Raw genomic sequence first — 23,667 nt, forward strand, 5'->3', positions numbered from 1 at the left:
GTCAAGCATCACTGGCTGCGATCAGTGTGCGGGTGGCTGACCACTTGGATTAGTCTGCGTAGGGACCGAGGGTGCGCGGTATTGGTCCTCGTTAAACTGTTCTACCGTAAAGTGCTCGACTTCGCGTGCAGGTCGTTCGAGTTACCGAAGCGGTGGTGCCATCCCATCTGCAGAGGATCAAAATTGTGATGGCATGTCTTCGGATCATCCTCAGGGATGCTTCCCAGACCATCGCCAATAGCCCATTGTGCAGCTCTAGTGTGACGTAAATGAACTACAACTACACCAAGTGCTTTTGTTTTAAATTCGAGCATTTTTGAACAAATGACGCTGTGAATAGTAAACCTGTACATCAAAGAAATTTAATAAAAATTCCACGTTTCGAAATTTTTCATAGAATGAGCGTTTTTGAAACATCTACCATCTACCTCAAACACGTGTGCAATCAGAGAACAGAATTTTTGTACATCGGAACGGTATAAGGAATTTACAGTACCCTCTGAGTTTCAAAATTTTTAACTAAAATTTAAACCATCAGCTGTTTTGAACTAAAACCAGAAATTCAGAGAATAAAAATTTAAAGCTTGTTCAATCAATTTGGTTCATATATGTTTTCTTATTATAAATTTTTGAAAGCCGTCAGTTTAACTTAGGATATCCTGTAAATTTACACTTGTACAGATTCACTGACATAAATTATACAAACTAGCAATTCAAGTGCTTTTACAATATCAAATTTTAGAAAAAAGCACGTAATGTTTTAACTGTAGGCATCGTTTATCATGGAACTAACAGTTGGTTAAGATAGAAAAAGAATTTCTTAAAAGAGAAATTTCAAGCAAAGGTCGATCAAATTTTAACTGCAAAAATATTTTTATGCCTAAGATTTAAAAGATTTAAGAATGAGATTTTTTTTCTGAATAAACACCTTAATTTAATTATTGTTAACATAAGACGATATTTGAAAAATAATGAAATGTTAAATTTTTGGAAAGAGAGCAATTTTATAGAAAGTTTTTTGGAATATATAGAAAGTGCACATATTCAGTTTTAAAAACTAATCTTCAGTACATGCTACTGCAAAAGGAGTAAAAAAGTAAACAAATAAATGAAAATTCTCAAGATCATGGAATAATGAAACATCCTATTCAAAAGACTAAATTGATTTAAATTCCTCACAAAATTTAATAAATTTACATAAAATCTATCTCTTTTCCCAAACTTAAAATAATGATTGGCGTATATAAAATGTGGAATAAACAGCGGTTTCATATGATGGTTTTAAATTTTAAACCAATATTGGAAAATATTTTGTAAAAATATTGCATTTTTTTTTCTTTAAATGAAATCAAATTTCGCTGAAAAGGTGGAATAGGAAAATAGAGAAAATAAATAAACATTCAATAAATGGAGAAAATAAATAGAGAAAATTTATTTGAAGCACCTTCACCATTTTCTTATTAATGATCGATATTTCAAAAATTTCATTTCGTTATAGCGTTTATATTACTGCGCTTAAATTAAAACAAAAACCCTTTTTAAAAAAAATAGTTTAAAAAAATTAGTGGAAGGAGAGATTATGGAACAAGAATGAAATGTATTGAATTTCGATTGAGAACAACTGAGTTCAATATCTTTCAGCGAAAAAAGTATTCGGTTATAGTTAAAAATGATTAAACAACAGTTTAGAAAAAAGTTAATTTTTTAAAAGATTATTTCTTAAATTTTTAATTTCCAGGTAAATACAAATGTTTTACTAATACTGATTTTAAAATAAAATTATTTGTCATTAAAAAATTTTCATTGACATTTTTTTTACACTTAAGAGAGGTTATCAATTTTCTTAAACAAATATACGAAAGTTAAGTAGTTTCAAAGGACATAAATTTTCCTTATATTTACAATTTAGCTTATCATCTAATTTTATCTAGATTTTCATAAGTTTATTACTACTAATAATTGTTTCTGAAAAGACATTTATATTTAAAAAAATATATAATTCAAAGAATTGTTTTTAGAATTTAAAGATTTCACATTGAGGTGTTAGTTTAACGTTGAGTTTTTTACTCTATAGAGATATTATTAGTATTTTTATTTGCATCATATTATATATCAGGGAACAATTCTTAAACTATATTGAAACTAAATTTTATTAACATAATTTACACTCTTTTAATTCTTCTAGGAAACGGTTGACACTTAATAGTGTTTTAAAGCTGAAATAGTGTTCTAAAAAGTACATAGTTTCTGATCGACTTGAAATATCCGTAGATACTTTTTATAGAAAACTTCAGCTAAATCGCGAATAACAGAATGTTTAGCAGCTTCTATTAGTTGATTATAAACTATAATTTTAATCTAACGATATTTAAACTGTACTGTTTTTAAAAATACGTATAAGTAGTGTTTTAGCGTTAAATTATCCTAAATAAATGCTAATCATAAACATCGGAGTGCCATGCCGCCATAAAAGTTGAATGGCACTTTTATTTAATAAGCTCAATACTGGACATTTGGTGGCAAAAATCTTTTTATAATTTTTATTACTCTTATATTTCCATATTTAATTTTAGCTAAAATAAATACAATATATGCATAATTTACAATAAAGATAAATGCAGCTGTGGCGGTTCAGTAGATGGAGCGTTTGTCCCCCATGAGGTGAGCCAGGTTCAAATCCCATCGGTGGCTGGCAGATGCGAATTCAGCTTCTGGCTCACCCTGACCACAGTGTTGAAGGAAGATATCCTCAGTGGTAGTCGGATTATGGGTTAGAATACCCTTGCGGGGCCAACCATGGGAAGTTTTTGTGATTTTTTTTCCTCCATGTAACGCTAAAGTGTGTTAGTTCCATCAAAAAGTCTTCCACGAAGAATATTTTGTTTTAATACTTGCTCCAGGAGTTTCAATCCAATCCAAGAGTCCTTGTCCTTCGGATTGGGTTGAAAATCACAAGGCAGAGGATTTGAACATTGAAAGTCGTAAACTCAGAATTAGGTCGGTTCCTATAAAATAAAATAGATGTAATTTAATCCATAATAATATACAGATTCATAATAATATAATAATAAATTTCCCCTGAAATAAAATAGTGCGTCTATAGTTTCTTTTTTCTTAGAAAAAGTAGCCAACTTGGCACTTTACTTGTAGTTCTCTTGGACCGTTAAGGGTTGAAATAAAAGACAAATTATAAACAATACTTCTACTATAATAATTCAGTACTTTTACTGTAATACTGCGATACTTTTACTATAATATACAATACTTTTACTACAATATTTACTATAATATTTACAATAATACTTTTGAATGGGTCATTATGTAAACATACACATTAATAGTCATTTACATAACCAATATAATATAGATCAGTGTCGCGATAACTCAGTGATTAACTCACGTAGCTGCCAGTTTGGAAGACTAGGGTTCGATCCCAAGTGGTTCATAAACAAAGAATACCAACTATATGGAAAGTAAGGACGGTCAAAACACAATGCTGACCACATTGTCGCAATCACGCTGTTGGAATCGCGGAGGTGAAGAGGGTGGACTGTTTCCGAATAGGGTTAACACTGGTTCAAATCCAAGCCATAATTGAAAATTTCTAGTTGTGTGCTCAACTCATACTGACTGCAGTGCTGACGTAAAATATCATCAGTGGTAGACGGATCATGCGTCAGAATTCCCTTGGCGTCAGACTAACCATGGAAGTTTTCCGTAGTCTTCTTCTCAATGTAACGCGAATGTAAATTAGTTCCTCCACCTCTTCCAAGCAGCTAGTTTGTCCCAATGGGTGATCCAGGAATTCCCTAGTCTTCGAGCTGGGTTCAAAATTATGAAATTACGGAGCTGAACATAGAGAGCAGCTAACCTGAAAATTAGGTCTGCTGTTCAATGTTCGTTATAAAATGAAATCATTATGCAGGTGGCGAAATTGTGAAGTCTTAATCTTCATGACTCATCTCTTCCTGGCTCACAATGATCTGTTGCAACTTTGTTACCTTTTTATCTTTGCTCTTAATTTTTAAACTCTAAAATTTCAGTTAGCGGCACAAATATCATTAGATATAAATTCTACATTTGTTTCAATTCTTTAGAGCTCCTCCCATTAGTGTATTCATATATCTTGCTTCGGCTACATTAATACAATATAAGAAAGCACTATTTTTTTGGATATGATCGTGTGAGCTGATGACGAGATTATATCTTTCCCTTATTTTCTTTCTTTCTTTTTCTCATTTTACCTTTTTTTTATATGCAATTTTTCTTTTTTAAAAAAAAACATTCTTTTTCTTCCCCTTTAAAAATTTATTTTATGAGTTCTATGTATTTCCAGCTTATGCGCAATAAACAAAACTTATTATTTTCTTTGTTTTTCTTCGTTAATTCCTATTTTCTTTTATCCTTTTCTTCTTTATTATGTATTTATAGGTATTTAAAATTGTTTTCTTACTTTAAATTAATTTCTAAAATTTAATTTGGCAGTCACTTTGGTTTTGCCATCTAGAAGCTATCAAGTAAAATATAGCGTGAATTTAAAATCTTTATTTCCCATTATCAACGCTTAAAACTCAAAACCATTCACAAATCCACTAAAATACCACTTAAAACCTTCTCCCACTTACTTCTTTTACTGTATAAATACAAATTATAAGTGTTTTCTACTCTTTGGAGAAACGCTCGAAACAATTACTTTCGTAAATATTTTTTTTTTACTTTTAAAAAATTATAGTTCGTAAAGTATGTTCCTTTATACTCAAATATACCTTTTCTCCGTATGTTGAATAAAGAAAATGTTCGCATGGAATGGTATCTTGAGGCGGTTTTATGTTTCAATGCATTCACTATCAAGGCTTTTCAAACTGAAAGAATATCTTTTTGCTCGCGGTGCTCAGATTCAAATACAGTAGTCTTTTAAAATTCGATAAACTCTCCGAGGCGAAAGAATTACGAAATATTTTATACAGTTTAACGTTCTTTTTATACCAGTAAATATGCTTGCATTGCTATTTTTCATTCCAAAAAATTTATTTTGTCGTTTATTCAAATTCTGATGTTCTTTTAAAAGCCTTGTGATAAGAAAAATCTGTTCTTATATGATGCATTGATTTGTGTAAGACGATAAAACGAAGATGATGCATTGATTTGTGTTTATTTTCACAAATACAATTTTATAATTTAATATTATTTACCATACGAAAATATTCTCTTTTTTTTTAAGTATTCTCCTTTATCATTCTAATGACTTCAGTTAGTTTCAATTCACATGCTTGAATATTATTTTTTTTCCATATTCCAATTTTTTATTGTAGTTACGAATTGAAAACAAATAATAAATGCTTTCAGTTCATTAGAAATCTTCAAGTAATGTAATAACAGTCGTTCGGAATAATTTCCTATAATGAAAAAAAAAATACAAATATTACTAACTAAAAAAGGTTTTAGAAGAAGCAATAATAATCAGATCTTCAAACTAGTTTTGCTCCTTAATTCTTCAATAACGTTCATTAACTTCGTTCTTAATATGCATATAAAATTTAAAAAATAAAAGCATTTTTACTTCATTTGAAGATCAGATATTTGCTTGAATAGCAATTAAATATTAATTCTTTTCAAAATTTGAATTGCGTTAGCAATGCATAATATTATTGTATACCTATTAATACATAAAAATAAAGTTTTTTGGGGTACCAAGCAACTTATTGATTATTGTAATTAGATTCAAACTAATTTGTAGTAATTGAATTGGCCTCAGCTTTATTCAGTTCTCATTTACTAATGAGTTGTTGACGTAATGAAATTTCCGTAACTTTTGTGCAGTAATTAAGCAAAATGCAAATTTTATGCATATTTAACAAATATCACCCACATTTCATAAGCCTCTAATGAACTTATTTAAAACAAATTTCTCTTCATTTCTAAACCACTTTATCGTTTAATTACAGTTCGAAATTAAGATTTTATAATTGACGCATTTTCAAACCTTGATGAAGTATATTCACTCATAAACATAAGCTTAAAATTGTTGATCCATTGAAAACGAGAGCTGTATAATATACTCTAGTAAAGCTTTTGCGAGATTTTTCTTACTTTTCTTTTTCACTTAGTTTATATTTATTTCAGCCTAATTATTGATATTTTAAATAATAAAGCAAATAGTTTTCTTTTATGTGCAAAAGTATCATAAAAATCGAGAACAACTTTTTAAATGATAAAATCCTTTAGGCATCATTATTTAATTTCATGTTAATTAAGAGCGGAGAGCATTGTTGTGGTGTAATTAATTAAGAAATAACTGCTATAGGCCACGGTATTCAAGAGAGATCAGCATTGTAATGGCTCTTCTAATTGATTAGCTGTTAAGAATGTATCGTATTTAAGAGAGACCGACAATGTTATGGCTATTCTAATAAACTGTTTGTTCAGAAGGTATGACATTCAAAAAAGAGCACCATTGTTATGGCTCTTCTAATTAGTTATTTAGAAGGTATGCTATTCAAGAGATATCTGCATTGTTATGGCTCTTCTAATGAACTGTTCGTTTAGAAGATATGGCATTCAAGAAAGAGCAACATTTTTATGGCTCTTCTAATTAGTTGTTTAGAAGGCATGCTATTCAAGAGAGATCCGCATTGTTATGGCTCTTCTAATGAACTGTTTGTTTAGAAGATATGGCATTCAAGAAAGAGCAAAATTGTTATGTCTCTTCTAAATAGCTGTTTAGAAGGTATTGTATTCAAGAGAAAACAAAATCAGAGTAGAGCTACTGATTCAGTGCTAATACATACACACACATAAGTAATTGTTTGAAAAAAAAACTTGTTGCAGTTCTTCTAACTATGTTTTAAGTTTCTTTCGAGAATGAATTATACTGTTCCTACACTACGAATTAACCTTAGTCTTATAAGCATTCGTCTCAAAGACAGCACGCAAACACTTGTAACTTTCAAACTGAAAGAGATGGGATAATGATTCCTATATTATTCGACGAATGTCTATGGATAGGGCATTTCCATATATTTTTATGGAATTAGAGATAAGTTATATAGTAAAAATATAGTGGCATAGTAAGGATAACATCGTTGTGTTTGTTATACGTGAGTTTTAAGGTACAAAAAGGCATGATGCTGAAAAGCGAACATCATTTTTTGCATTTCTAATTCTGTAATAAGTTACTTTAAAGTAATAAGTTACTTAAAGTAATCAAGAAAGAGAGAACAATGCAATTTCATTTCTAAATTGGTTATAAGGCTTGGTAATTAAAAGCGATTAGCATTATTAAAGTTGGAAACTAAGCGCAATTTTTAAGATTTCTTTTAATCATTAAAAATTAGAACAGCTAAGTTTTTTTTAGAAAAGCATACTTAAAACTCAATTTGTAAATATTTTATGTTGTATATTTGTAAACGTTAGAAAGAAACATGTCTGAGTCGCGAATCAGAGGAGCAAATTAGAGCAAATGCATTTCCATGTGTTATGGAGGGTTCGGGTGGAACTAATCTCGTTAATAAGGGAATCGGCGTTCATATGAATGAAACAAGATTCCTGGGCATCCAGATGAGCTGATGTGACTAGTGTGGAAAAAATTTTGGTATTCTCGAAATTGAATTGATGCCCAAGATTCTAGTAAAGACTTATCGCATTTTTTATAACATATCTATCGTGTTCCTTAAATCTAAATTTTAAACCCCGTCTCGTTGGTTCGATGTAGCCAAGGTCGCAGTGACAAAGAATGTGGTAAATGCCCTAGCAATTATCAAAACTATCCGAATCTTTAAGTCTTTAATTTTGTGAACAGGTCTAAAAAGGACTAAGGCTAAAACGAAGGGGAACAAAATAAAAGAATATTAACAACAAACAGGAGAAAAAATGGTAAAGTAATAAGTTATCTGCAGGAAGAGGAACGTTTGGATCTAGGGAGTATAGCTAGAGCTGAATCAACTACAAAGGACAAAGTTGAAGCGACCGGAAAACAAATGCATGGAATGGAATGAGGAAATTTTCTGGCAATTTTATTCGACTATCTGGTTAGAATTGACACGGGGGAGCAAAAAGGTGACAAAATGTTTGCAATAAACAGAGATAAATAAAACATTTCAAGTTATTTAGTTGCAAGAACATCTAGAGAAAAGTAAAGCAAATTTTATTTCCTCATCCAAAGTAAATTGAATGTTAGGGTTAACACAGTTTGGAACAGAAAGTAACTCTTGAAAATTAGTATCACTAAATACTAATCCAAACGTACCGTCAACATATATTTTCCACCATGAGCATTTGAATAGTTTAAAAACTTCTTCGAAGTAATACATGAATATGTCAAAAAGAATGGGAGAGGGGAACTAAGCCCATTGCTAAACCCTTAATTTTTTTTATTGTTATCAGAAATTATCATTATCCGTACAAGAACTTGTACTTCTTGTACTCTTTTGGACTACACTTAACGTAAGTTTTTCTATTTCAAATTGTGCTGGTTTCTATGCCCTCGCCAAAGTTTACAAACTTAATCTTGTTTTTAGACCTATTGCTACTAACATTGAACTGTAAACGTATTCGCAATTTAGCTCGTGCCATCTCATCTATAACTTCTAACAAAATCAATACTGTTTAAAATTCCCATGATTCTATTTCTCAACTAGCACATCCTTCCTCTTCCTACAGAACTATACACTCTCTTGATGCGTTTTTTTCTTCTCACTAATATCCTCATTTCTAGTGATATTAATTATTCTTACCTGCTAGAATTTCGCTACTCTTTTATTGAAATTGAAAACATATCTCTTGTCAATTCTGTATCATCCTGTCCCAAACTGCTTTTGAATTCAATGGTAATTTCAATACACAAATTAAGGGCTTAGCCATGGTCAGGATCCTCACTCCCATTCTCTGTGGCATGTTCATGCATTCTTTCGAAGAAAATGTTTTTTAAGGTGATCAAATTCTCATGGTGATTGACGATTCGTTTGTCTTAGTAGAAAAGGATGCTGATTTTCAAGAGTTACTTGCTCTCGTCAAATTGGTTGACCCCATAATCCAATTTACTTTAGATGGGGGAATTAACTTTATTTTACCTTTTATAGATGTTCTTGAAACTAAATACACTAATCATTTTTCTACCTCTGTTTATCGTAAACATTTTGTTGACTCTCTTAGCCCCCTCATGTGTTTTCTAATCAGCCTAATTGTCAGAAAATTTCTGCATTTCATACCTTCGTTTACTGCATACTTAACCTCTGCTCTGACTCTTCTTTCTTCCGAACTTTAACTTGCTCCGCTCACTTTTGTTACCAACCGTGGATTTAACCCTTCTATAGCTAATCTAACTTTTGCTCAACTCATTAGGCCTAAACTGTTCTTTTGTTCTAATCCTTACAGAGAACTTGTTACTTTATCATTTTTTCTCCTATTTGTTAGAAGATTGCTAATATCCTCTCCCTGTTAGGTTTTAAAGTCCTTTTAGACCTGTTAACAAAATCAGATTTAAATCTCTTAAAGATCCTCAATAGCTTTGATAATCGCCGGGGTGTTTGCTACATTTCTTGTTAGTGAGACCTTGGATACATCGAACAAATTAGATGCACTTTAAAATTTAGATTTAAGGAACATGGTAGATACGTCCTTTATCAAGAATATAAGAAATCATCAGTTGTTGAATATTTCTGGAATCTTGGGCATTAATTTAATTTTGACAGTGCCGAAATTATTTCCACCCTAGTCACATCAGCTCATCGTGATGCCCTGGAATCTTGTTTTATTCTTACGAATACCGATTCCTTTTTTAATTACATTTGTCCATAACTCGTCTCCATACTCCATAGCTCGTCTAAATACATTTTACCCTGATTTTCCTCCATCGGCCACTCAGGTTTTTTTCTACTTCGTTTTCTTTCTTTCTCGGCTACTGTGGTTTTTAGACCCTTAGAAAAATTTGCTATGGAGAAGCCTATGGTAATCTATGGCAACCTATGGCTACCATAGAAATTTGTATGACAAAACCCTTTAAGCCTATTTTCCTAATAATCCATAAATTTGTATGGCGAGATACCATGGACCAATGGTAACCATAGAGACCTGTATGGCATTTATATGGCACGTCACCATTCTCTTATGGCAACCATAAAAATTTGTATGGCAGTATACCATTGGCCAATGGTAACCATAAAGATTTGTGAGGCAGTATACCATAGGGAAAAGCTGATCTAGATCCCCACCAACGAAACAACATCTCCTATGGAGTCCTCAAAAACATCTTCCAAAAAAATATTATCCATTTTTTTAACCCCGAAGTTAATTAAATTCAACATGTAATCCCACAAGGCATTCCTGGTGAGTCTTTTCCGGCCTCCGGGTGGTCAATTTTTCTATTTTTGAGTGTTTGAAATCCGATGTTCCATTGATTTAGGCTAAGAGTATCAGACCGCCATATTAACGTGTCATCCACTACAAGTGGAATCTTTCGCTAACTTTACCTACTTATTTTAAAATTTTTTCGACCTCGTTCTAGATCAAAAACATTTTATTGCGAATGCCTATGCGATTATCTATCTGAATTTTTCAAGTTTTTAATTTCCGGCTGTCTGGTACTTTTATTATCGGTATCTTTTCAAAATACGTCGCGATTGGGTATAAGGTTTCGCTATGTTAAATTTTGCCATTTGTTAACGCTGACTTAGTACACTTTAATTAATATCTTGCTGTTTATATTTTTATCTAAAATTTTTATATTTCTTTCTCCCAACTGTTTCTGATTAAACGACAACTTTTTTTTATTTTATCCTCTCCCTCTGATCTTATATAAATTTTTAAAGTCACATCACTTTTCCATCATTAATGGTGTTCTATTCCCCATAGCAATTTGTAAACAATCTTCATGATGAAAAACGCTGTTAAGTGCTTATCATCAAGCCAGATCCATCATTTCTTTAATAATTAAAATTTTTTAGTTCTTTTAACTTGCTCGATGACAATTTCATTTTATTACTGTCATATATCAATATCAAAGTCAGTGTTTACATTCTCATCAGATTTTGATTTTAATTCCACTTTGGTTCTAGCAATGCTTTTTAACATTATCTTACATATGTTAGGGCTTTATATTTTTATTTTGTGTTTAATTTTTGCTTGCCATTAAATTGTTTTTTTTATCATGCCTTTGCGTTTTACTATCTTATAACTAATATTTCTTAAGTATCCACATATATTTGTACAATGTTATGTTACATATTTATACATAGCTTAGGGTCATCACTTAACTAGATTTGCTGGATTACTGGTTGACAATTATTTTGCTTCAATATCATCAACGGGGCAGTCTCTGGCCATATCATCTGCTGGCTGTTACCAAAAATGATTTTAACAATTTAATCTTTCCTTAAGTGTACAACTTTTTCGTCATAGTGATTTCCAATATCCAATTAATTTTTATTTACTATCCCTGACCAAGTGTCAATAGCAATTATTAATTTTACCAATTTTAATCATCTCTTAAATATGTTTGTATTTACCAATGTTTCTATATTGCTTTCTCTTTTCGAACTGTGCTTAACACAACTCAACATAAATTTCCTGAGTTTTATATCCCTCACTAGTCGGGGATCAACTAATTTAGCCTGTTTTCTATTCTTAGCTTTTCATAGTCGAATAGCATCTTTTTTATAGATAAAATTTTGTTCACATGCCACCACTGGTTGCACCGTTACATATTCGGCTTTTGTCCCGTTTGGTCTATTTTAAACTAATTTCGCTTCGACCACCGGCCCGCTCTTTATCTTTTGAGTTTTCATAGTATTTTATTGTTTTAGTAGTCTGTTTAATTTTTAGCTTAATATCACATATTAAAATTTTAAACATTTTCATACTCACTTCGACCATCGGACCATTATTTTACTTCGCTTTCTTTTAGGTTCCTCTAATATCTGACGCTTATCTAACTAATTTTGATACCAATCAAATTAACGTTTTTTATAGTCGGTCCGACCTCCAGACTCACTTTCTATTTTCTTGTTTTTTACAGCTTTAACAAATATCGGTTGCCTGTACTCAAAATATTTTGTTCTTAATCAACATAACCAATATTTTCCCCTCTCGCTCCGTCCACCGGACCCATTTTCTAACGGTTAGTACTAATCGTTTAAAATTTATTTGAATAAAAACAGCATTCAGAAAGGATTCTGCAAGTAAAGCAGGGGAAGTTTATCAAAGAAATTTTGAAAAAAGCTTTCTGGATATATATTTATTCTACAATTATTAAGTTTTGCATTTTTAATATCCATTGCGAAAGATTCTTGTAAGTTATTATTTTTTGATGTATGGTAAAATATCAACGAGAAATGTTGCCATAGCTGTATGATGGCAAAGGTGTACCATAGCCTATGGAAATATATTTCCTCATAAGCTGTAGCACATCTTAGTTTTATGACAAAAATTTGCCATATAAAAAAATGCCGTAGGATATTCCTATGGGGTTTTGCCTATGGTCAAAGTTTGCCATACACTTTTGCCATATACGTATGGCAAAATTTTTCCATACATGCATGGCAAAAATTTGCCATATAAAAAACTGCCATAGAATAATTTTATGGGATTTTGCCTATGGTAAAATATTGCCATATACGTATGGCAAAATTTTGCCATATAAAAAAATGCCATAGGATATTTTGATGGGGTTTTGCCTATGGTAAAATTTTGCCATACATGTATGGCAAAAGTGTATGGCAAAATGTTACCATGTGCAAAACCCCATAGGAATATCCTATGGCATTTTTTTATGGCAAAATTATGGCAAATTTTCCTAAGGGGATTTTTGTCCCCTTTATTTTTTTATTTTTTTGCATTCAACTTTACTGTCTATATTTCAAAAAACTTTTGTTTCTTCTCATTCACGTTTTTAAAATGAGCTCCTGCTTTTGAGTGCTTGAAACATCTCAACTTGTATTACCAATTTGAGTATATTTGAATCGAATGAAGTTTTTTGTCAAGTAAAAAGGAGTTACCTCTTCAGTTTCTTTGGAATGTTTAAAAGAATAAGTTTTGAGTATATAGTTATTAAAGTTTTGCCATCAGTATTTTTGTAAATATGTAAAAATTTGCAACTAACTATAATTTATAGAAAGTACCGTTGACTCTTTTTCGCTAACTATTTTATTGAAATATATTGAAATTATGTAAAATGATAGTATTTTACTAGGAGTATGCAAATTCATTAATTAATTGAACGTACAAATTCACGCGTTCATACTTGTCACAGCATGCTTTTTTGTCGCACACGGCATGTTATGCTCTAACTTTTACATTTTTACGATATCAGTTCAATAATCTTAAAAGGATAATCTATCAAAAATTGCAATAATTAATTTTTTAATTTTTTGGAAATTTTACTGTGTTTTTGTTTCCTTTAAGAAGTGGCATTCAACAACAGGAGTTATACAAAAATATGGAAACACTACTTCACTAACTCCAACTCTAACTCTCATACATTTTTTCTTTTAGCAGTAAATGTTTTGGGAGATTTTACATTGAAAAACCGTTGGATTAATTTGAAATATCATGAAGTTTTCAGAAAGATTTTACCCTCATAAAATTTGAATTGACTAAATGAGAAAAAAAAAATTTATTTCTTATTAACTTTAATACCAGAAATTTTGAAATTATTCAATAGGAATACGATATTTATGTAAGAATGCTTTTAAAATTACGTCAGTATTAACAAAAAAAAAAAGTTTTTAACCTCCTACGCTCATTTTGGTTGAGGCAAACTTTGCATAGGTAAAAGGGACACCATTTTATGAAGCTTCAAGCATGATCGTTCAAACTATTCTAACTGTTTTGTCACATAAAACCTTCTGAAACATTTGCTGCTGAAAATCGATTGCTGAGATTATATATGTTTCCTTATATTTATCCTATCTCTGTAGTTTTAAATAATTTGATTATCAATAATTAAACTGGAAATGTACAATGCCTCGATAAAATAGATAAGCTAATCGGTAGATAAAACAAACTATGCAATTATTCGAGCAAATATTCACCAAAGATTTATTTCAAATCACCATTACCATTAATAAGAATAAACAAGGCAAACGGAACGCATAATTGGAAGCGATGATGTAGGCTAGTTAACGACATTCAATTTTATTAGACTAAGCACTTCTCTATCTATTGTTCAAAAAATCATTAGAAGTTAGGGGGATAACTTAATGGCTTTGAAAGGGAAAACTCTTTTATGAACTCGTTTTAAAACTCAAGTTATTTATTCAAGAATAACCGTGGGTTTTATCTTGAAGGAAACGGACAGAAAATGTTTATCCGAAGATGGAATTCAAAATCCCGGAGTTTCTAATTGCAAATTAACTAAATTGCTGCAATCATATATCCATTCCCTTTGTTCGAATTCCATTTGCTAATGACTCGTTGACGTAATGAAATTCTCATAAATGTCTTTCTAGTAATTAAGATCAAAATTGCTTGCTTAGATTGCTCGTTCCATTGTTTAGTGAAGTTTTTAAATATTTGAACAAACTAGGTTTAGAAGTGAGTCAGTTTTAAGACCAATACTTACTTTCAGAAGTTCTATTATTTTTATTTCAGTTGTAAAATTGTCGTACATTAATTGGAAAACTGATCTTTGGCAATATTTGAAACTTGGAAATATAATCAAGAGCTAGAAAATTCGGATCCCACAATTCTATTAAGATTTTTTAGCACTTTCTCATACTATTCGAGGTAAATAAATTAAAATACTCTTGTGAAAATGTACCTATTGAAAAATTGTATTATTCATTTTGCGTCCACAATCGGAACATTTGTATTAATTTTTTCTATTTTACTCTTTCAGGATCAGAATTTTTCAATAAAAAGACAAACTATGACTTTAATAGAACAGTGAGATAATATAACAATATCTGCCAAAAAAATTAACTGTTTGGTTAATTGAAGGAGGACTGGGACATATATGTCCCGATGGTATTTCTGTCTGCGGGACATAATGTCCAGATGAAAACTTTATATTCTTTCAACCTGAAAAAGTTGTTCCAATGCCATCAATGCTAAAATATCCAAGCGCATAATACTCATAGTACTTTCCCGATACTGTTAGTTAAGCCTTATTATGAAAAAGTAGACGTCTTTAACTGCAATACATTAGCCTATTTTTATCTTTAATTTTCAAGTAAAATATGGAATTAATAATCAAAATTTTTAAAACAATCTGGTTCGGCATTCATAAAAATTAATATACGCTTGGTGTTTTGTTAAGAGTATATTAAGAAAACTTAAGCATTCAATAAAATAACTTTAAAAAATTTTATATTTAATTTTCCTTTAATATTTAATCTGAGTAAATCATGTAGTTTAATTTCTTCGGAGAATGAATTATCAATTTCATTTGCCAAATACAAGTGCAAAGCCAGAGGTATTAAATTTGTGGGTTTTTTTTTTAAAAGAAAATATCACGATTTTCTGGTAAAATTGTAAGATTATCAATGATTAAACAATTTTACAGCGCAAATAAAACTAAAATTTCATGCTTACCCATGGTTTCCATAGTTTGCATGACATTTTCTGCGCAATTCCTATTCTTAAATTATATCAGAGAATCGAAATAAAATGATCAAAATGAGGATGAAAATCTATGGAAATAAAATTCAGTTCAATTTAGAGTGAGAGCATAACACCTCATGATTATACTCCTTAAGAAATCTGACATTAAATTTCGCAAGTCATCACATTTTTAGCTTTTTTTCTTTTTTTATGTTTTGATTCATACATGTTTTTAGTAATAATTTAAACCATTCGAGTTACCCTGAACTAAATAGCATATTGGGATTAAGCACTACAATCCAAAAGTTTTGTTTAACTTTTTTTGGCAATTTATGCTACGTGACCTTTGACTTATCGCCTGCCAGGTGGCCGAATGGCCATTGTGCCTGCAAAGCCAATGGTTGTGGGCTCGAATCCCGCTCAGGGCATGGATGTTTCTCTCTGTGTGTTCTCTATTGTGTGATGTGTGAATGTGGCCCACCCTATGAACGATTATCTGTGGCAGGGTGGTGTGGGTAATGTTGCTCACCTCAGTGACTTAAGTTCACAGGTGCCCACTAGGTGATGTTAAATGAGCAACACTTCCGGCATCTTCCGAGGTGAAGAACGGAAGTTCAGTGGCTGCCGTAGAAAAAAAAATATTTGATGTATCATGTTTTGTGGCGCTTGATACCATTTTAAAAAGATTAGAATCTTTCCTGTTTAAGTTACTAGTATTTCTTTAGATAAGCTAAATTTATAGGTGTATGCTAAAAAACAAACAGAATGTAGTTTAACGTAAGCATTCAAATAAAAAAAATCATAACTTTCCCTAAAAAAAATTAAAGACAACACTGACAGTCGTGGTAGCCCAGTGGTTAGAGAATTAGATTTCGATTCTCGACTTCCCTAAGACCCACCGAATACATGAGATATACTTGCTCGCAAAATCTACAAAATCGAAAGTTCTGTGATCGCTCGCTAGGTAGTAACATGTGTACAGGGATCTGGATAAAATTTCCTTCCCCTTCAAAGGAGTTTCTAAATTGAGGAAGTGGCATCATAAATTGTGATGGCATGACTTCGGATCATCATCAGGGTTTTTTTTTTCATACTATCTCCAATAGCCAATTGTGCAGAGTAGGACGAAAATAAAGTACCTACCTATCCAAAAAAATACTGAATTTGTTAACTATATCTCTGATCTCAATTTTTTTGTAAGCCCCAGATCTATGTAATTCCGAAAAGGATATCTTTTATACATATTAGCATCTTATTAGTAATTATAATCATTATCTTGTCAAAGACACTTTCATAAAAAAATATTACCATTATTACTTCTTTTAACATTTTTTTTAAAAAAAATGATTGATAATTTTAAATTCTTCTGAAGTTTATAATCTCATCTAACGTAATCAGCAGATAAATTCATGAAAAAAAATATAGCTAAAAAATTTATAATAAATTCGTAACAAGTGCAAATTCTTTTGAATCAGGTTTTTTCAAAAAAACGACCATCTGGTTGCTATTTGAGTGTTTCTCCTAAATTTGGTTACAAATATGGTATTACTTAAATTCATCAAATCTTAGAATAAAAGCTTATTCTAGATTTTGCACCATACCTTCGCAAAAGCACCGAACTCAATCCAAAGTTTTTAAATAATATAAAAAGAAGGAAATCATACCTATTACAATAAATAAAATATATTTACAAATTTTAGACATTTTTTTCTCTTTATTATGGATAAATTGCTTTTTAATGACTCCTTTTACTACTAAAATAATTCATTTTCTGACAAATATGCTGGTAATAAATTTACAATTCGGGTAAAGCATTGTAAATTAATAACTGTTTCATGCTTCAAAAGGAAGAGTAAACACAACTTCCGAAAAATGTGCAACTTTATGATAGAAGTTCAATAATGCGAAAAATGTTTAAGTCTTAAAAATATTGTACTTCATCAACTTAAAAGGTAATCGATTAATGAAAGTTTGAGATAGATTAATTATGATAAGTAGAAAATATTTTTACATGAAGTCCAAATACATTTAATTAAATTGTAATATTTTTTTTAATAAGATAAATAATTTTAGTTATGAAATTTCCATCTCATAATTGCTGAATCCTTTTTTAACTGATTATATTAATAAAGGTACAATGGAACGGTGCTAAAAGCATTTCAATCCTGATTATAAAATTTAAAAGAAAAACCTTATATACATGTATAAAGGTATATACATGTATTATGACTTAAAACATGTCCTGTTCAAATGGAACAATGTATGTAGAAATTTAATGTAATGATGTCGTAGAAATTAACTTTAAATCAATTAGAATTTGTTATTGAAATTAAGTAGAGAGCATTTTTAATTAAATCACTGCAAAGCCAGTAATTATACGATAATAAGAAAAAGAATATAAAAATACCTTAAACTATTATGATGTAAATACATTAAAAATACTTGCTAGTGAAAATAAAAATAAAAACAGCAGCGGTCACCATAGCAACGCATGCAATGACGACGCAAGAGCACTGTTTACACAGTTCAAAAGTGTGAGGACGCCATCAAATCCAAATCAAGACCCATTTTGTCAATGGGTAATAATTCCCTAACGAATCAATGTTTTATTGGCTGAAGGAAACAAATTTACCACATCGGGTTTCGATGTAAATTTTATCCCACATTAGTTGGAGCATGATGGTGGTTAAGCATGGTTGTGGTATCCTTGTGTGTTGTTGCATACCAGCATCAGGAAAAGATAATTTGATATTTATTGATGACATAATAAATCAACCTGTTTATTTAAATATTTTACGATATAATTTATAATTATTATCCCATAATTCGGGTATTGGAAACAACTTTTGTTTTACATCAAGATTACTATATTGAGTACACGTCTCTCAAAATTCGAGGGTGATGTCTCAATAATTGACCACAAACTTTTAACACGTCACCTCAATTACCATAGTTAAACCGAATAAAGCATATTTGAATGGAACTGAAAATTAATTGTTTTGTTTTAATGCCATGTTGTCATACTCTTAACTAAAAACAATAATGGTTAAAAAAAATTATTTTAATGCAAAAATAAACTAGTTACAGTTATTTACAGACTTTTAAAAGCTATTGTAGATGCGAGAAAAAGCTCTATTAGATGATATCTTAACGGAAAGTTAGAATATTTATTAATAGATGGAGATTTATTGAAAGTGATCTTTGTGATTATTGATTTCTTAAAAAGTTGTAAGACAAAGTTCTTGCTTTTCTTTTATTATTTATTTCTTAAAAACAAACTTTTGTTTTGTGTATAAAATATTTTATGCAGTTTTGCGAATAGAATATATTTCTTATAATTAAATATCCATTCTGAAATTTTCCTTTTAATTACTGGATGGAATCCTATTTCATTGAAACTTATAAGTGTACGAACACTTTTGAAAGTCACTGCATTTATTTTTTTTCTCCAGAAAAGCCAGAATTTTAGGATTATTAAAATTCATTAAAATGTTTCAGAATGTTTGGTGTTAATATATATATAATATGATTAATTATTTGATGCATAAAAATGATTAATTTAAATCGTAAATAAACTTATATATTTCCGAAAGAATGGGGTTTACTTTTATTCCGAGTTTAAGTCAAGTTTTGTTGCATAAAAGATGTTACAAAATATATATTGTTTCTCTAAAAAAAGGAATAAGTTTTCAGCGAAATCTTCTGAGAATATCTTTTCTTTTAAAGATAAGAAATAAGTTTGCCATTTCGAATAAGATTTGCAAATAAGACACTTGAGTGACCAGTTGGACAACTCAACTCTGAAACACTTTTTTTCAAATTCAATTTCGAGTTTAAAATAGAATTGAACAAAACTTTTGTGTTCTAGACTATATGCCTTTAAAATTAATTAGAAAATTACCTTTTTTCAAATTCAATTTCAAGTAGAAAATAGAATTGAACAAAACTTTTGTGTTGTAGACTATATGCCTTTAAAATAAATTAGAAAATTTCCTTGTTTAACTTGACGCAGAAAATATTTACACATTCGTTTAATTTCATCAATGATCAATGATCAATTTATTGAGTCGTTGTGAAAGTGATTCTTATTCTTTTTCTCTCTGTCAACTGAATAAAGGGGTTGTATGGAAGATAATGATAAACCACATTTTCATATTTCCTTAAAAAGTGTTTTTAGTAAAAGAACACCGAATTTACCATAGGCAATGAGATGTCTCTGAGTTTCGTGCTGCGAAAATTCCCAAAACTGGAAACAATACTAGGGATATATTTGACGTGAAATTGTCGCATTTCGAGGGGGGGGGGAAGTAGCTTATTACTATATAACTCCTAAACGTTTCAAGTTTGTGTATGGTTTAAAGTCAAAAATATTTCAAAGTACATTATAATGAAATTTAACATTTTGTTTTCAATCTTAACAAAAATGAAGGTTATTTTGCTTTATTTTCGAAACATAAATATAAAGGCTTGTTCGATAAGCCTTTTATCATTTTTTTTATCTATAAATATCTTATTAATGAATTTTATAAAATTAAAAATGTATCTAGATCTGTTAAAATTGTTCATACAATTACAAAATTAACTATACTAAAGCTACATAAATACTAAAACTTATTTTAAAGAGTTTGCAGAAACCGATTTGGTCAATGTAATTTATTTTTAAATAAAATGTAAGTTACAAAAAAAACTTTCAGGTTTTTGTCAATGCTAATTATTTACTTCTATTTTAATTATACATTCCAATATCTAAATAATAGTCATTATTAGTTATAATACTTAATTATTTATCCATTATTTCAGTTAGGCAGTTTCAGAATTAATTATTTAGTATAGAAGCACTATACCTGCGAGACAGTTTTTATAATATTTATGACAAAAATTCTAGAGTAGTTGTTTATTTTTTTAATCTACCTAATTTAATTCTCCCCAATTATTTCAAATTTGCAAATAATCCAAATTACTTATCAATTAATTCCAATTACTTACTATTACTTTTCTGCCGAAAAAAGTAATACTAAATCACTTCTAGATATGATATTAGGTAAATTACTAATTCTAAATTACTAATACTAGATAATAAACTAAAAGTAATGCTAAAATTACATAAATTGCTAATAGTATATGACTTTTGGTATACTACTAAAAGTAATATTTTTCTAGTATGTAATATTACTTTTAGTAGTATAGTAAAAGTAATACTACATACTAGAAAAGTAGAACTAAAATGCAATATTCCACCAAGATGAAGTAGAAATTTTTGCTTCTATGTATGATGAAATTTTTGATTTACATATCTTTTATTCTAAAGAATCAAATAATTTTTTTTTTAATTTAATATTTTTTTTAATGGTCACCTGTTTTAACATTTGGTCAATTAAGTCACTTACAGAACAGACTTGTTAGCCACTCTTTCAGGAGCATCATATTAGGTGGACCAACAATGCTTCCAAAGTAAGGACAGATAGTATAGAAAGTGAAACAACATCCATGAGTTGCCCGGGATTCGAACGCAGAACCTTTCTGATGCAAGGTAAATTCCATAACCCCTACACAGTCCCATTTTTCCAAACAAAAAAGTAAAACATAATAAAACAAGTTTTAAACATTCAAATTATGTAGTGATTTTAGTCTTACCCAATAAAATCCAGGTAGGTTTACATTCTTCAGTGATAAAATGATAACCCCAATGCCTTTACCTCCATAATTCATCATGCATCAGGTCTACATCTATAATAAGAGACATTATATGATGTGTAAGTAAATAATACAATGTATATCGCGTAAAATTAATAACGTATTTTTAAATATAAAAGAATTTGTATTGGATTTTTCAATGTAAACTGCTTGGGTCATTCATTATGATGATAAATCTCGATAATAAATCGCTCGCGATAAACCGACGTTTATAGCGAAAGACTTAAGCATCCAATTTTCCAGTAAATCTGAATATTAAGTTTGGATGATGCAGCGAAAAGGAGTTCTACATAATCTATTCTTTAGTATTATCTGGAAGGCATGGATCGCTATTAATCATTGTTTCATGCATTCATCTTCGGAACCAGCATTTGGAATGCGACAGAATAATCTCTTAAATCTTCAGTTCATAATCTTCATTTTAATCTATCACGTGACTGTAGTTGAATACGAGGATAAAAGCGTGGTAAATTGTTTTCAAAAGCGATTTAGAAGTTATTGTTGAGTTAGTACAATATTTAGTTAAATGGAATTCTTTAGTCCACAAGTTTTGAGTTGAGCAATTCACTAAGGAAATAATGTACGGTGTGCAAAAAGGAACTTACCACCCTAAATAACCTTTTATCTAATGAGCGGATCTTCACGTTCTAGGACTCAATCTTAATGGTTCGAGGACTGACCTCAAGTTAGTTTTAAGTTACGAAATCAGAGACAAAATACTTTCTCTAAATAAGCATACAATTCTTTTTGATAGATTTTTCTGTCCAGCAAAATATAGAGATTTGTACATAGAGTCTGCGTCTAGAGTATGTAATCTGGGAAATATGGTCCCAATAGTTTGCTCAGGAACCGGTCGAAAGTTTGGAAAGAAATTTGGCTAATCAGAAAGGAAGTTGATCAAAGAAACTAAGTTTTTGTGTCTGATTTAAAATATCGTATGCACTAATTAACTAGCATACTTCAAGTCATCCTCTCGAACTATTAAGATTGTGACCTAGAACGTGAAGATCCGAACATTAGATCAAAAGTAACTCAGGTATGTCCGTTTCGCGTACTGTACGTATTTCATTAAAACAAAATGAAACACGTTCAATCCAGTAATACTAATTCCATCTATACTATACTACATTTTTTTAATTGTTTACTATATTTTTACCTTAATATTTCATCTCATAACCCTCAGTCCATTACCAATTGCTTTATACATATTATTCAGGGATTATATATTATTATAGCATTATATATTATTCAGGGCTGCCACCTTTCAATGGTAGATAAGTTTGTTTCAATATATGATTCCATGTTTTTTTAAAATTTAATTAAAAGTTGTAGCAACCACATAACTAAGCTACAACAGCGCCACCATGTACAAGGCAGTGGATGCTCAGACATCGAACTGAATGGACCTTACTCTTATTTCTCTTTTCTTAAGTAATTAAATTTATGTTTGTTTGTCCGTGTGCTATTTGTGTACTAATAAAATATTTGACACTAAGCTTTTTCCCTTATTTTAAACCCCCCGAGATCTAGCAAGGGCCACACTGGCGCCCAACGTCTTCTGTTCGAAATAGTCTGAGCGTCTGCTCAATAATTTTTCAGGTCGAAAACCAGGGAAACCCTTTCCCGTTCATCATTGTTTTTGGAAAATCCTTTTCCTGCAAGAAATCATACGATTTGATTTGTACCAGTGGTACTGGTTTTCATAAAGATACTGTACGGAGTCCCGCATCCGTTGATAAGTATACTTTTTACAGTAAAATATTAAGTTAAATATTTACAAACTATTGAAACTTAATGAAAATATTAGTGTTATGTTTTAAAGTGTATATATTAAGCAAAAGCTTAGAAACTGCATTCTAAATATTTAAGCATTGAATTTTCTTCATAAAAGAGTGTTTATACAATGTTATCGTAAGGGAAACTTATGTTGATGATTATCAAAAACTAATGTCTTATTTGAATTATATATATTTAGTACTTTCTAAAGAGCTTATCCAAAGCTCTATAATATGTGTATTACTTTGAAGAAAAATAAGATAGTAAATTGCGAAAGCTCATCCGAGCTTTATTTTGTTGTTATTGCACAGTTGCTTTTGTACGATTGAGATTTGTTTACGTATTTCTGAATATAAGTTCATTATTTTAATCATAAAATGTATAAAAGTATTTCAGAATTCACCCCGAATTCTATAATTTTAGTTAAGTTAGGTAACAACTGATTTATTTTGTTTCATGAAAGTGATAAAAGCAAATATTTAGTTTTATAAAACATTTTTATATTTATTGAATGTTTATTAAAGATGGCGACGTAAAGTTAGAAAGTTTCACTTTCAATCGCCTACGCAATCATTCTTAAAAAGTATATTAGTAATTCATTCCAACCAGGAAGTTGTGGATTAAAAATACTATTTAATTCATGGATAAATGAGAATAGCTTAT

At 30.0% G+C, this 23,667-nt stretch overlaps 2 long non-coding RNA genes across 7 annotated transcripts in view; one reads left to right on the forward strand and one right to left on the reverse strand.

Annotated features, from left to right (window-relative positions):
* LOC107445485 (uncharacterized) overlaps positions 1-23,667 on the forward strand; it is a 78,972-nt gene that overhangs the window by 53,025 nt on the left and 2,280 nt on the right. The window lies entirely within an intron of this gene.
* The window catches only part of LOC107445494 (uncharacterized), an 81,668-nt gene continuing 60,527 nt past the window's right edge, over positions 2,527-23,667 (reverse strand). Inside the window, exons 2-4 of one of the 3 annotated variants that reach the window (XR_001584267.4) lie at positions 21,169-21,261; positions 15,526-15,623; positions 3,322-5,396 (exon numbers count right to left, since the gene is read on the reverse strand). This is a non-coding gene — a long non-coding RNA (uncharacterized LOC107445494). Of the gene's footprint in view, positions 3,006-3,321; positions 5,397-15,525; positions 15,624-21,168; positions 21,262-23,667 lie in introns of those variants that run through there. The other 2 variants (XR_006225182.3, XR_006225183.3) reach the window with 2 other exon arrangements.

The sequence above is a fragment of the Parasteatoda tepidariorum genome, chromosome 7 (assembly GCF_982258835.1).
Source record: "Parasteatoda tepidariorum strain Cologne lab strain chromosome 7, Ptep-v5.0, whole genome shotgun sequence".
Classification (NCBI taxonomy): domain Eukaryota; kingdom Metazoa; phylum Arthropoda; class Arachnida; order Araneae; family Theridiidae; genus Parasteatoda; species Parasteatoda tepidariorum.